Raw genomic sequence first — 4978 nt, 5'->3', positions numbered from 1 at the left:
ACTCCTCCACATTTTATCTTTTCTGACCGTCAACACCTCCAGCTCTTTTGTTTAAGTGGAACCCATCAGGTGTGTATAGGCTCCTTCTATTCTGAAAGCTGTAGCACTGGTTCAGGGAATTCAGCCCTGTTTCTCTACTCTAAAGGCTCAGCCATGCTTGATCTGCGTGGTATTTTACTTTTATTGCAACGTTACAAGACCTCCAATCCTCTGGAAAATGATGGTCAGACCTTCCACTATTTCTTCCCTGGCTTCTTTCAACAGCCTGGGGTACATTTCATCTGGACCTGGTGATTTATCCACATTCAAGGATGTTCATCCCATTAAGACTTCCTCTCTCGTTCAGTTATCACGTCCAATACTTCACACTCCTCCTCCTTCATAACAATATTTGCATCGCCCTCTCATTCGGTAAAACAGTAAAGTATTCATTAAGGATATTGGCAACATCTTCCACCCCGATACAAAGGTTACATTTTTGATATTTTATGTGCCCTGCTGTTTGCCTCGTTGCCTCTTACTCTAATGTTTTGTTGCAACATCTTTGGGTCCATTGTTGTTTTGTTTGTCCATGTTCTTTCCTGCTTTCTCTTTGCTCTTCACCGCTGCTCCCAAACGCCTCCAGTGCAGTCAAAAGATAAGGTGTCACAAGTGGGATTCGAACCCACGTCTCCAATGGAGACTGCGACCTGAACGCAGTGCCTTAGACCGCTCGGCCATCCTGACTACCTGCGACGTATTATCAATGCTAAGGAAATTATTCATTCTTTGTGAAAGTATTTGTGAGATTGTGGAAATGTCTGGAAGAGGAAAGACCAGCGGGAAAGCTCGGGCCAAGGCCAAGTCTCGCTCCTCCCGGGCTGGACTGCAGTTCCCGGTGGGCCGTGTTCACAGGCTCCTGAGAAAGGGGAACTATGCTGAGCGTGTGGGTGCCGGAGCCCCGGTCGATCTGGCTGCTGTGCTCGAGTATCTGACCGCTGAAATCCTCGAGCTGGCCGGGAACGCGGCCCGGGACAACAAGAAGACCCGCAACATCCTCAGACACCTGCAGCTGGCCGTCCGCAACGACTAGGAGCTCAACAATCTGCTGGGAGGAGTGACTATCGCTCAGGGCGGGGTGCTGCCTAATATCCAGGCCGTGCTGCTGCCCAAGGAAACCAGCGCTCAGAGCTCCCAGAAAAAGTAAAGCGGCCAAAATGTCATCAAATAAACCAAAGGCTCTTTTCAGAGCCACCCACAGTCTCTGTGAAAGGACTGGTTACTGTCAGGAGGGAGTCAGTGATGGAGTTATTGTCACAGTGGATTGACCTGTTTCACATCTGTCCAGGTGTGTTTTCAGTTCCCTCTCTGGAATTCGCTCTGTTTCTCTGCTCACACATCTCCCCCTCTAGTTAAGTGAAGAAGTGAACTACAGGGTGTCAGAATCAACAATTTAATAAATCCCGCTGCCTTCGATTTTATAAATCCCGAGACCATCCCGGTACATTAACGGGAACTGGTTCGGCGCTGATGAATTAATTTAATAATGGAAGTGTCCGGGTTAATTCTCTGTTTTTCATTTGGACAGTTTGAATTGTGTTTTTTTTTTCTCTCCGGTAATCTGAGCGCCGCTTCTCAATGAGAATCTGCTCCCGGAACAGAGTAAATGCAGGAAGGAAGAGGCCATTCTCGGGCTGTGTGTTTCTCTCCTAACCTGATCTGTTTAGACCGCACTGTTCCCAGAGGACGGAATCAGTGAGAGTTGTGCACACACAGGAGCTGAGTCCATTGCAGCGCTTTCAGATGTGCCTTCCCCCCGGCCCTCCCTATTCTGCGGACACAGAGCTGTCTGTTTCCCCCGGCGGCGGGATAGAGTCGGGGATTCTCTCCCCGCAGTGTCAGGGTCTGCAGCCCCGGGGAACTGGCGGTTTCAGTCAGAGTGACCGAGCTGCCTGACATATCCTGTGTACTGATCTCCAATGGATTCAAATATTAGTGAACTCATTGGGTAATGTTTGTAAATAACCCTCATGTGAACGGACCCGGCTCCATTAATGCCATCCAAATAAAACTGGGATCCATTTCTTATCCCCAAATGCCAGCTAACGGATCCCAGGAGCGGGGTTGAGATTGTGATGAGCAGCAATGAGTCTCCGGTAATGCTGCTTTCTAAATTCCAGATCAGCTCTCAGTCCTGCAGGCCTTTCGGGAAAGTGATGTGACAAAACAGAAACCATGTGGCCGCCCCTCCAATCTAATGGGTTTGATGATGAACAGAGATGTCAGCTCTTTCCTTTGCTGATTTGGTAGCTCTGAAAAGAGCTTGTTACACTAGTTACTGAAGCTGGGTTTTAGGTGCGTTCCCCGCGGATGCGGCGGGCCAGCTGGATCTCTTTGGCCATGATGGACCGGGATCATTCTGGTGAATCTGCTCATTTTCCGGCAGAAGCATCAGTCGCTGTTTGAACTGTTTAAAGTCAGGGGTGTATTAGCAGCCAGAAAGTGAAGGGCAGTTCATTGCTCCCTGCAGCATTATCCGCCTCTTTCAGGAGAAAAGATCGGAAACCGCTCGTTTCTGTCAGTCCCCGAGAAGCCTGTGAGAAGCGGTTAGTCGCTAATTTGTTCCTTTTACAGAGTGGAAGCTGATATTTGTCCCGTTTTAAATTGCTGAACCGGACCTTCCGCCCGCCGCTGACAGTTAACAGATTGAAAAATGAAAACGATTCCTAAAATCGCGTCAGGATTTTGTGACGGTAAATACAGTAAAACAGAACATAAAATGAGAGGTTTTAAAATTGTTGCCTGAAAATTGAAATTTTCCATCACTTCAATTCCTTCCTGCTCTGGAATTGCCGGGCTTTTTCCAATTGGAAAATCTAAGCCAATGAGAACTTCTATTTACTTATATGTGATTCTCCTATTGGTCAAGAATTGGATTGAGAAGAGGATGACCAATCAGAGACAGAGTCAAACTGCGGGGATTCCAGGCCCCCAGTAACTGAGCTGAAACTGTTCAGATTGACAAACCCTGGCAGCAGCTTCACACATTGGACACTTCACACTGAATCATTCAAGGGCTGGTGTGAGAGAAGCTTTAGATCCTGTCATTACTCTCTGACTCATTATTCATCTAGAACCAAACAATTAGTAAATGTGAAGCAGTGAAGAGACTTTTCACTCTCACTGCAGAATGTGTCATCTGGGGAAATAAGGAACTATTATATTCGGAGATTCCAGGTACCTTCCTCCCTGAACAAATCCATTCCTAACATTCCCGATCACAGCCTATCCCAGCTCCTGTTGTCACCCGACTCCAGCTGAATTGGAGAAACTCATGTGTTGGGGTTTGAGTTGTGAGGTGGGGTTTCTCCGCCAGTGTTACTGTCTTACAAACTCTCCCCCTGAATTTGTGAACTGAGACTGCACCGAAGACATCTCCAGTTGGAGTGAGGGCCGGATATCCCTCTGTTTTATTACAGAGAGTGGGGAAAGGGCTGGGTGGAGGGGATGTCAGCGAGTCACCAGGGATCCTGGATTTACCCCAAATCATTTCCATGTGGAATCTGCAGGCGGGGCCGGGACAGGGATCATTTCATCAGGGGATCAGCTCTTTCCTGAGAGATGTGGGTGGCTCTGAGAAGAGCCTTTGTGTTCAGATGTTTCCAAGTTTCCCGCGCTCTTTCACTCCTTTCCAGACCCTGCTTTCTGAGCCTTCGCTGCTTTCGGCTTGACCTTGCTCTTCCATGTCTGCACTTTCTTCAGCGCCTTTCCGCCCGCCGCACTCCTGCCTTTTTTGACCTTCTTCGCAGGAGACTTTTTCTGAAGCGCTGCTTTGTTCACCGCCTTATTTGGCGTTGCCGCCGCCTTGCTGCTCGTTTTCTTGGCTGTTACTTTCTTTGTTGTCACTTTCTTGTCTGCTGGTTTCTTCACTAAAGATTTCTTGTCTGCTGGTTTCTTCACTGAAGATTTCTTGTCTGCTGGTTTCTTCACCTTCTTTCCCACTTTTCCCTGGGTTTTCCTTCTTGCTGATTTTGAAGGAGCCGGAGGCTCCCTGTCCCTTGCTCTGCACCAGGGAGCCTTTGTTCACATTCCTCTTGATACTTTGCTTGATCTAGGTCTTGAGCTTCTCCTGAGCGGTGGCAGACCTGCAAGGAATCAACTACCAGCTAGCGTATAAAGCGAGACCAAGGCTCAGGGCCTTCAGTTACCTGGAGGGGAGTCGGAGAGGCAGCGGATCCTGTGAGGAACCACAATCCAGGAAGGATGAGAAGGTCATTGTCAGGGTACAGAGGAGATTAAGTCAAAGATTTACCAGTTTATAAGCAAGCGCAGAGCCAAGGAACGGTGCTGGGGCAGATCAAATAATAGGAAGCTGTGCTCAGTTGGAAGGCAAGAGTGATTAAATGACAGAAGAGATGATGGTGCAAGGCAAAAGTCAGGGAAAGAATAAGCAACATTTTGTCAGCACAGATACCAGGAGCGGGATTTGAACCCACGCAGACATATGTTTAGTGGATCTTAAGTCCAACACCTTAACCACTCAGCCATCCTGGCACATTAACCAGACACTGAAAATGAAATTTAATGTGATCCGGGTGCCATCTGGCCTTTGACAATATCAAGTTATGACTCCTCTCCCATGCTGAATTTGACCCTTCATTATTTATGAACCTCAATCGGATCACCCCTCAGTCTAGGTTTCTCTAAGGTGTAGGGTCCCAACTCTTTTAGTCTAACTTGATAACCAAGATGTCTTATACTGGGAATTCGTCGAATGTCTCTCCTCTGTACCCTTTCCAAAGCCTCAATATCACCCATCATGTGAGGAGACCAAGACTGGATACAATATTCCAAGTGAGTCCTGACCAAGGTTTCATAAAAGGACAAATTCGGGACATCTCAGATACTGAAGGAGTCCGTGTCCAGAAGCAGCAAGACCTGGACAACATTCAGACTTGGGCTGCTAAGTGGCAAGTTACATTCACACCACATAAGTACC

The 4978-nt window shown here is 47.8% G+C and overlaps 2 non-coding genes across 2 annotated transcripts; both read right to left on the bottom strand.

Moving 5' to 3' along the window:
• Window positions 1-643: 643 nt before the first annotated feature.
• On the bottom strand, window positions 644-726 carry trnal-cag (transfer RNA leucine (anticodon CAG)). Its single transcript has one exon. It is a non-coding gene; the product is annotated as a tRNA-Leu (tRNA).
• Window positions 727-4450: 3724 nt separating this feature from the next.
• On the bottom strand, window positions 4451-4533 carry trnal-uaa (transfer RNA leucine (anticodon UAA)). Its single transcript has one exon. It is a non-coding gene; the product is annotated as a tRNA-Leu (tRNA).
• Window positions 4534-4978: the final 445 nt, after the last annotated feature.

Source organism: Heterodontus francisci, unplaced genomic scaffold, assembly GCF_036365525.1.
Source record: "Heterodontus francisci isolate sHetFra1 unplaced genomic scaffold, sHetFra1.hap1 HAP1_SCAFFOLD_51_2, whole genome shotgun sequence".
NCBI lineage: Eukaryota > Metazoa > Chordata > Chondrichthyes > Heterodontiformes > Heterodontidae > Heterodontus > Heterodontus francisci.
This window is presented reverse-complemented; position numbering and strand designations above follow the sequence as displayed.